We start from the raw sequence: 11,046 nt of genomic DNA on the forward strand, positions 1-11,046 counted from the left end.
GCTAGGGTAAGTTTGGCGGCGTGAGTGAAGGAGGCTTTGTTTGCGGAATAGAAAAGCCGTTCTTGGATTTGATTTTGATTGGAGATGGTTTGATATGAGTCTGGAAGGAGAGTTTGCAGTCTAGCCATATTCATTCCGAGAAAAGGACCGAATCTTCCCTGGGCAGGGCACCGTCCGTGTTATCCTACCATGAGATCCTTCTCTGTCATCCCCTTGCAATAGGCCTTCACTTTTTCCGGGGTTCTGTGCCCCACACTCCTTCACTGATGACATGCCCCAAGAACCGCACTGACCCTTCATGAAATGCATTTCTTTTGGAGCAAAATTTCAGATTATGGCCTTGAGACGCTCAAAAACTGCTCCAAGCGTGCAATCTAAGCTTCTCAGTCGGGCAGAAAACCAGCACATCGTCCAGGTAGATAGAAGGCTAGAAAAATGTTTGATTCCCCAAAAAATGCTCAACTCATCCTCATGAATGTAGCTGGCGGTTGCACCAGTCCTTGTGGAAGACGGTATTTTCATATAACCCAAAAGGGAGAAGTGAAGGCTGTAAACTTCTTGTCGTCTTCATGCACCTCCAACATTTGTAGTAGCCTGATTGTCAAATCCATTGTAGAGAAGAAGGCATTTGCCCACCAAGGGCCGCAGAGCATTTCAGCTTGGTGAGGTAGAGGGTGAGCATCCTTACGGTGCGAGCATTGAAGCCATCGGAGGTCTTGTACACAGTCTCGTCGGCCAGACTTCTTCCAGACCAGCACCGAGCGGGAGCATTACTCACTGCTGGATTTCCTGATTATCTCTCGCTCTTCCATCTCATTCCTCTCATCCAGGCCTGCCTGAGCTTGTCATAAGTTAGGGGAGAGCCTACGGTAAGTAGGCCTAAAAGGCTTAGGTGTCACTGGAGTCTGATGCCGATGGACATATCCAGTTAGCCTTCCCGCAACTCTAGTTTTGTGCCGAGGAGAAGATACACTCATAGCGGGCTATTAGCTGAAAACTAGGCCGGGCCTTACACTGTTGCGGACAACTGAGTGGACTCAATGTCAATGTCTCCTAGCCCTACACTCGTTTGCAACACCTCACTTGTCACTTCTGCTGGCGGTTTTTACGGCACTGTCAACGGTCAAGCTATCTGCCACTACCAATTGTCAAAGTCTTGATTGCATCCCATTTTGTGTACCTGCTGCACCAGGGGGAACCGGTTCGGACAGTGGGCCCATCTATGTAGTCAGTGTCAAAGTCCTTCTAACGCCATGCAAGGAAAAACATCCGCTATTCTTGGCATTGCGTCTCACTTTACTGGCTTTGGTGGAGGGATTGATACTTTGACAGGGACCCAGCCATCGCTCCACACGTCGCTACTGTTTCTCCCCCTTAGACAGTTTTCGGTCTTGAGCGCGCCCTCGTAGGCTCAATAACGGACAAGCACTGCCCGCAGATGCATTTTGAGGCGTACACAACCGGCCCCAGACTAATGTTCCTGCATGGGCTCCATGTGACCGCCCGGCTTCAGGCCTTACCGTGCCCACTTTTCCGGCACTTCTGTCCCTTTCCATCTCTCTACATTAGCCAGCAGACGGAACAGTTTTGTCATCTCCATTGTGGTTCAGATGAGACTCTTCTCCAGAAGTTCACCGGCGTCTTCAGCTCCCTGATGGTGTTTATACGGTTGCTGCCTAGGATGGCTTCATCACGTTGACCATCCACTACTGAACAGGGACAGAGAGGCTGCTGCCATACCAGACCAGATTCAATTCACACACACCTACAGGCTTGGTCTTCAACCCCCCGCAGCCAACCAACACCACTTCAGTCGGACTGAGGAGCCACTCTTGAGCCACACCTGCTTTTCTCAAGGCGTGCACCACTGTAGAGCTCAATGTTGCATGCATAGAAACCGCTGTCAATCATTAGCGCTCACCTCTATAAACATTCCCCCAGTAACACACTAGTATAGAAGAGTTCATCGTGTGGAGCACTCTCCCGTGTATTTTGCATAATTACTTTTTTCGTTCGACGTTGCTTCATCACAAACACTTGAATATATTGACTCTAAATCTACAAACACTATCGGAATTGGCGGCACCTCACAAGGCCCAGGGCACTTCCCCACCCAGTGCGGGCCAGCTAGTTTTCCTGCGATGTGTCGTGTTGCAGTTATGATCGGAGCGGACGGGAGTTACCGATGAAGTGCGAGGACATTCCCAACGTGTGTGCCCAGCTGCATAACCAGAGGAAGCATAGGTGGTTAGAATAACATGATCCATTGTGCTGTGATTCGCATCCCCACACACTTTGCATTGCAAAGGCGGGTTCTCCCTTCTGGGCTTCCTTGGAACGGTTATTATAGCCGCCTACAGGATGCTGAGGCCTCCTGCTCCAAGACCCGTCAAGCATGCCCCATCACACGATCAATGCCTCGGATGAGCCATTTTGAGCGCCTGCGTGTCAAGGGGGTCCGTGCAGTTTGCAAAACAAGCCGGCGCACTGGACCTACTTACTTCCGCGTCAGCTCTGGGGGTTACCCGTGGGCACAGCCGAAAGGGACCTTGGAGCCTTACACTTCCTCTGGTACTCCTCCAGCCTGCCATGGACCTCCGCAAGCCGTCCACTCATGCAATGGTTTGCACATGAATATCAATGACAGCTCTGGGTTCGGACAGTGCTTGATGAACATGACAGTCAGAACACGTGAAGGATTGTCTAGCTTCCTTGTTCTGCCTCTTCAAAAAAGTCCTCTGCCACTTCTATGGCTCTGTTCAGTATCTTGATCCAGTAATCAAATGGAGTCTCACCTTCCATTGGCAACGGTAGATAAAACATCAGCTAGGGGCATGTCAGAGTTGATTGTGTCGCTAAAAGTGATGCTTCAGAATGTCAAAAACCGGTCTAGGCCCTGGCTTAAGTCAACTGGTTACTGCGTAGCTTATCTTACCACGTCACGTGCCCGCCCTGTCAGTTTACCCAACTTCATCTGACCTCTCCTGCCCACCCTAGCCCTTCTTCTGCATGTACACTAACATAGTCTCCTCCCACTCATGCACTGTGATTTCCTCTGAACCATCCCCCTGAAACACGCTGGTTCCCTGACATCATTTTTCACCACTACATTTAGACGAGAGCTGCCCCAACCTTGTTACCACCAAACATAATCAACCTTTCTGTCCCACCCCATCTCCCATAGCCTTTGATTCCAAACAAGAGCAATATTTTCACCTATGGAGTAACCTATCTGCTTACAATGTCCGCCAGGAAATCCATAGGCACATGTACATTTCAATGAAACATGGTGAAGCCTCAAAATTGCCCTCGCTAGAAGCCTGTGTTTTCAGACATAAGGAAGTGGATGGCTGCAAACTTTCTACTTTTTAAACTCGGACAAAACAGAGATGCTTGTTCTAGGTCCAAGAAACAAAGAGATCTTCTGTAAAATCTGACAATTAATCTTGATGGTTGTAAAGTCGGTCTCAAAATAAAACTGTGAAGGACCTCGGCGTTACTCTTGACCCTGATCTCTCTTTTTGACGAACATATCAAGACTGTTTCAAAGACAGCTTTTTCCATCTACGTAACATTGCAAAAATCAGAACATTTTCTGTCCAAAAATGATGCAGAAAAATTAATCCAATGCATTGTTACTTCTAGGTTAGACTACTGCAATGCTCTACTTTCCGCTACCCGGATAAGCCTAAATAAACTTTCAGTTAGTGCTAAATACGGCTGCTAGAATCCTGACTAGAACCAAGAAATTTGAATCATATTACTCCAGTGACCTCCCTACACTGGCTACCTGTTAAGGCAAGGGCTGATTTTCAAGGTTTTAGCTGTTAACCTATAAAGCGTTACATGGCTTGCTCCTACCTATCTTTCCGAGTTGGTCCTGCCGTACATACCTACACGTACGCTACGGTCACAAGATGCAGGCCTCCTAATTGTCCTAGAATTTCTAAGCAAACAGCGGGAGGCAGGGCTTTCTCCTAATAGATCTCCATTTTTTATGGAATAGTCTGCCGACCCATATTGAAGAGACGCAGACTCGGTCTCAACCTTTAAGTCTTTTACTGAAGGACTTATCTCTCTCGTAGGTCATATGATTGAGTGTAGTCTGGCCCAGAGTGTGAAGGTGAACGGAAAGGGCTCTGGAGCAACGAACCCACCCTTGCTGTCTCTGCCTGGCCGGTTCCCCTCTCTCCACTGGGATTCTCTGCCCCTAACCCTATTTACAGGGGCTGAGTCACTGGCTTACTGGTGCTCTTTCATGCCGTCCCTAGGAGGGGTGCGTTACTTGAGTGGGTTGAGTTACTGACGTGATCTTCCTGTCTGGGTTGGCGGCCCCCCTTGGTTTGTGCTGTGTGGAGATCTTTGTGGGCTATACGGCCTTGTCTCAGGATTGTAAGTTGGTGGTTGAAGATATCCCTCTAGATGGTGTGGGGGCTGTGCTTTGCAGAGTGGGTGGGGTTATATCCTTCCTGTTTGGCCCTGTCCGGGGTATCATCGGATGGGGCCACAGTGTCTCCTGACCCCTCCTGTCTCAGCCTCCAGTATTTATGCTGCAGTAGTTTATGTGTCGGGGGCTAGGGTCAGTTGGTTATACCGGAGTTACTTCTCCTATTCTTATCCAGTGTCCTGTGTGAATTTAAGTTATGCTCTCTCTAATTCTCTAGTTCTCTTTTTTCTTCTCTCTCTCGGAGAACCTGAGCCCTAGGACCATACGTCACGGCAAACCAGGCATGATGACTCCTTGCTGTCCCCAGTCCACCTGGCCTTGCTGCTGTTCCAGTTTCAACTGTTTCTGGCTGCTGTTTATGGAAACCCCTACCTGTTTCAACTCTTAATGATCAGCTATGAAAGCCAACTGACTTTTATTCCTGATTATTATTTGACCATGCTTGTCATTTATGAACATTTTGAAATCTTGGCTCTCTCTAATTCTCTCTTCTCTCTTTCTTTCTGTCTCTCGGAGGACCGGAGCCCTAGGACCATACGTCAGGACTACCGGGCATGATAACTCTTGCTGTCCCAGTCCGCCTGGCCCTGCTGCTATTCCAGTTTCAGGCTGTTCTGCCTGCGGTTATGGAACCCTACCTGTCCCAGACCTGCTGTTTTCAATTCTTAATGATCGGCTATGAAAAGCCAACTGACATTTATTCCTGATTATTATTTGACCATGTTTGTCATTTATGAACATTTTGAAAATCTTGGCTCTCTCTAATTCTCTCCTTCTCTCTTTTCTCTCTCTCGGAGACCTGAGCCCTGGGACCGTGCGTCGGAGCTGCCGGGCGTGATGGCTCCTTGCTGTCCCCAGTCCACCTGGCCTTGCTGCTATTCCAGTTTCAGCTGTTCTGCCTGGGTTATTGAACGCCACCTGTCCCGGACCTGCTATTTTCAACTCTTGATGATCGGCTTATGAAAAACAAACTGAAAATTATTCATGATTATTTATTTGACCACGCTTGTCACTTATGACATTTTGAACATTTTGGCATTTGTTCTGTTATAATTTCCACCAGCACAGCCAGAAGAGGACTGGCCACCCCTCATAGCCTGGTTCCTCTCTAGGTTTCTTTCTAGGTTTTTGGCCTTTCTAGGGAGTTTTTTCCTAGCCACCGTGCTTCTACACCTGCATTGCTTGCTGTTTGGGGTTTTAGGCTGGGTGTCTGTACAGCACTTCGAGATATTAGCTGATGTACGAAGGGCTATATAAAAATAAACTTGAATGGATTGATTGATCCTCCTTCCTAGGATTAGGTGAAACTGGCTCGAATGCACTGAGTTGAGGTAGCTCTAAATCATGTGGAAGGTGGCACAGTTGCCTGCGTAGTTGGCCTGGCCAGAGGTGTGGAAGTAACTGGAGAAATAGCTGCGCCCCCTACCCACTGGCAGTGAAGGGTTAAACATGAAACTCCCTACCTCTCCCAAAACTTTCCATTTTTAAAATACATTTTAAAAAATATATATTTTTTTTTTTGTTGTTGTTGTAAATATTAAGTCCCCCCCAAAATATGAAATTATCACTATCATATATGAACACTTCTATAAAATCAGCTTGAACATAATGCACTCAAATAAAAGTTTAGTAGTAGTTGTCTAACAATACCAAGAATCAACACAGAAAAGTAACAAGAAACCTTAATAAAATAGTTGTCGCCACCGTGTGGTAGAAAATGGCATCACCTCACGTTAATTGGCTTCCGAAGTCACTAGCGTAACAGCACAATTACATCACTAAATAATCATAACATCAACACATACAACTAATAAACAGTATATTATATTCCCCACTCACTCATGCTACCAGGAGCTCCCTGAGAACTCCACTTGCGCAGAATGCAAAACCTAGGCCTTAGGCGTGTATCAGCAACCACAGTACTTCTTGAAGCCGGGTCTCCGATCCCTCCACGTGACGTCCGGCGAAGACAAGAAGACGAGTCACGGCACCAGTGTAACAGATGTATAATGTACTCTCCATGCGTTGTGTTTTAAAAAAATAATAAATCACTTCGGCCAGTGGTCCCAGTTGAGCATCATTTATTTCTGCTGTTGTTAAATGGGAAACAGCACGTTAGTTGTGCAGGACTTAACAGTGTTGATGGCTGTCGATGGCAAAATCCCTGCATCACATTTTCATACTGGGCGAACAAAATACAAAAATACAATACAAAATATAACATGTGTAAATACCTGTTGTTAAATGGGAAACAGCACGTTAGTTTGGCAGGACTTAACAGTGTTGATGGCTGTCGATTGGCAGATGGCAAAATCTGTAGCATGAAGACAACGGTGTTAGCCGTGGCTTATGTGACCATGACATCGGTGTATGCTAGCTAACACAATTATGTACAGCAATCATATGCCAAAGCACATCCCAGAAAGCCCCTCAATCCCTAACAGGTACCATATACCCACACATGTATAAAATCAGTAACGTACAGCAAACTTGTACACATTGTAAAATAGAAAATAGAAAACACTATTCAGAACGTGACCTACCCCTTGCATCACATTTTCATACTGGGAAGACCTGACGTTCGCGATCTCCCCCTATCTGCAAGCGGGGCCAATCACAACACCCCTTATTGTCATCAGAATTGAACTAACCAATAAGAATGCTTGAACATCGAATACACATTTCTTTAGAGGCAAGTGGAAACATAACCAACCCTGTTACATTGGGAACTTCATCCTGGAAAGAGAGGCATTTGACCTTAACTGTGTACAAAACCACTGTGAGAGAGCCAGGGGTCATGTGGAGGGAAGATACATAGCTGTGATCAACACTTCAGACCTGTTAGACCCTCACATCTCACATGACAAACTCTCAGAGGATCTGCGTTGGTGTGTCACTCTGTCTGACCCGGGACCTCATGTGTTCCTGTTGGTGCTGCAGCCTGAGGAGTTCACACAAGAAGAGGGAGACAGAATCAGGACAATCCTAGACACCCTCAGTGACCGGTCCTTTGACTACTCAATGGTACTGACAACTCATGAAGACAAGAGGGGACACATGGATGAGGATCACCCTCTGAATCAGATGGTCAGAGCCTGTAGAGGGAGGCAGAACCTCAGCGACCGCACTCAACTTATGGCAGATGTTGACAAGATTGTAAAGGAGAAWGGAGGAGACTATCTTACCTGTGAGCTATTTGAAGATACTACAAGGGTCATGGTACAAGGGAAAGAGGAAATCCACAGAAGTAAAACTGATTGGAGCCTCAACTCTTCCTGTGAGAAAGAACTTGGAAAGGAAGTTTTGGATCAAGGTCAATCAGCACAATTGGACAATTGGGGGAAAATTAGAAAAATTGGTAAGTAAACAGCACACTGACAAAATATATAATGAGATGAGCATTGAATACAACTGACAATTAACTTCTGTTTCATTATGACTGGTTTAAATGGACTGCGAAGAGGGAGTCACTGAATTTGATTCTGTCAACTTTTTTTCAGGATTAGTATCACTTATGCAAGAAAGATGGAAGCCATCAAGTAGACATGACAAATGTGGGTAAAATTAAGTAGTTATTATACACCATAATGCAACTATTTGTTATTTAAGAGGGAGGGCTACGGCTCAGAAGGATTTGTCATGGGGCACGTTTTCATTATTTTTTATTTTGTTTTCAAAATGTCTATCCTGATGATACAAAAGCTGTGTAGGCAGACGTGACCTATGAAAGAAAATATAAACTCAGCAAAAAAAGAAACATCCTCTCACTGTCAACTGAGTTTATTTTCAGCAAACTTAACATGTGTAAATATTTGTATGAACATAACAAGATTCAACAACTGAGACATAAACTGAACAAGTTCCACAGACATGTGACTAACAGAAATGGAATAATGTGTCCCTGAACAAAGGGGGGTCAATATCGAAAGTAACAGTCAGTATCTGGTGTGGCCACCAGCTGCATTAAGTACTGCAGTGCATCTCCTCCTCATGGACTGCACCAGATTTGCGTGGGAAGACCCACTCTTCCGCCAAGGCATCTGCAATTTCCCAGACATTTCTGGGGGAATGACCCTAGCCCTCACCCTCCGATCCAATAGGTCCCAGACGTGCTCAATGGATTGACGTCCATCGGACGTGCTACCTGTCCCGGACCTGCTGTTTTCAACTCTTAATGATCGGCTATTAAAAGCCAACTGACATTTATTCCTGATTTATTATTTGACCATGCTGGTCATTTTGAACATTTTGAACATCTTGGCCATGTTCTGTTATAATCTCCACCTGGCACAGCCAGAAGAGGACTGGCCACCCCTCATAGCCTGGTTCCTCTCTAGGTTTCTTCCTAGGTTTTGGCCTTTCTAGGGAGTTTTTCCTAGCCACCGTGCTTCTACACCTGCATTGCTTGCTGTTTGGGGTTTTAGGCTGGGTTTCTGTACAGCACTTCGAGATATTAGCTGATGTACGAAGGGCTATATAAAATAAACTTGATTTGATTTGATTGAGATCCGGGCTCTTCGCTGGCCATGGAAGAACACTGACATTCCTGTCTTGCAGGAAATCACGCACAGAACGAGCAGTATGGCTGGTGGCATCGTCATGCTGGAGGGTAATGTCAGGAAGAGCCTGCAAGAAGGGTACCACATGAGGGAGGACGATATCTTCCCTGTAACGCACAGCGTTGAGATTGCCTGCAATGACAACAAGCTCAGTCCGATGATGCTGTGACACACCGCCCCAGACCATGACGGACCCTCCACCTCCAAATCGATCCCAATCCATAGTACAGGCCTCGGTGTAACGCTCATTCCTTCGACGATAAACGCGAACCAACCATCACCCATGGTGAGACAAAACCGTGACTCGTCAGTGAAGAGCACTTTTTGCCAGTCCTGTCTGGTCCAGCGACGGTGGGTTTCTGCCCATAGGCAACGTAGTTGCCGGTGAGGACCTGCCTTATAACAGGCCTACAAGCCTCAGTCCAGCCTCTCTCAGCCTATTGCGGACAGTCTGAGCACTGATGGAGGGATTGTGCGTTCCTGGTGTAACTCGGGCAGTTGTGTTGCCATCCTGTACCTGTCCCGCAGGTGTGATGTTCGGATGTACCGATCCTGTGCAGGTGTTGTTACACGTGGTCTGCCACTGCGAGGACGATCAGCTGTCTGTCCTGTCTCCTGTAGCGCTGTCTTAGGTGTCTCACAGTACGGACATTGCAATTTATTGCCCTGGCCACATCTGCAGTCCTCATGCCTCCTTGCAGCATGCCTAAGGCACGTTCACGCAGATGAGCAGCGAACCTGGCCATCTTTCTTTTGGTGTTATTCAGAGTCATTAGAAAGGCCTCTTTAGTGTCCTAAGTTTTCATAACTGTGACCTTAATTGCCTACCGTCTGTGCATGTTCAATAATTGTTTATTGAACAAGCATGGGAAACAGTGTTTAAACCCTTTACAATGAAGATCTGTGAAGTTATTTGGATTTTTACGAATTATCATTGAAAGACGGTCCTGAAAAAGGGACGTTTKTTTTTTTGCTGAGTTTATGAAAGGTTTCTTATTCACATATTCATCATTTCAATATTCTGCCGAGCTCCATTCCAAACGTGTTTGTATCTGAGGTCCTACTGTACTTTATAGTCTAGTATCATGCTCATGTCATTGTTGGAATCACTGAGCAAAATACAATTCTGGAACTGTACTCACTCAATAATATTGAATAGTACTGTCAAGCTTTTTGTACACAGGTATTGGGAGAAAAGCTTTGTTAATTCGCAAAAGGGACAAACCTCCAGTGTAAACATTTGGTAAAAAAGAAACTACATTATGTTTCATATCCATATCCTTATATTAATCAATGTGTACATGTGTTTTACAGTGTCTTCACTCAGGATTGTGCTTCTGGGGAAGAGTGATGACAAGAAGAGTACTGTTGGTAACATGATCCTACAGAAAGAGGCTTTTAGGCCTGCTCGTTTCTTCAACTATAAACAGCCATGTGAGTCAGCCAGTGGGAAGGTGAAGGGCAAGTCTGTTACTGTAGTAAAGACTCCAGACTTCTTTGCTCTGACTGTGGAGTCCCTGATGGAGGAGATGGAGAAATGTAAGTCCCTCTCTGCTCCTGGGCCTCATGGGGTTCTGCTGGTGTTGAAGCTTGATGAGTTCACGGAGAAGAACAGAACTACATTCAAGTTGATGCTGAGTATATTTGGTAAAGAGGACATCAAGTACTCAATGGTGATCATTACTCACGAGGGAGTCACAGGAAATCCTCATCTGAGTCAAATGATCAAAGAATGTGGAGGAAGGCATCATGAAATGTACAAACAAGGAAGTGACCACAAAGAGTTAACTGAAAAGATAGAAAAGATGGTAGAGGAGAATGAATGGAGATACCTCACCTCCAATGAAGAGACGACACATGATACCATGACACCAAAGGCTCAGAGACCGAACGTGGTGCTGTGTGGCGGAAGAGGAGCTGGGAAGACTTCTACAGCCAATGCCATACTGGGTCAGACAGAGTCCAGTCCAAAGTCCAGCTCCTCCTCAGTGTGTGTGAAGAGAGAAGGAGAGGTGTGTGGTCGGCCGCTCACCCTCATCG

The sequence above is a fragment of the Salvelinus sp. IW2-2015 genome, linkage group LG14 (genome assembly GCF_002910315.2).
Source record: "Salvelinus sp. IW2-2015 linkage group LG14, ASM291031v2, whole genome shotgun sequence".
NCBI lineage: Eukaryota > Metazoa > Chordata > Actinopteri > Salmoniformes > Salmonidae > Salvelinus > Salvelinus sp. IW2-2015.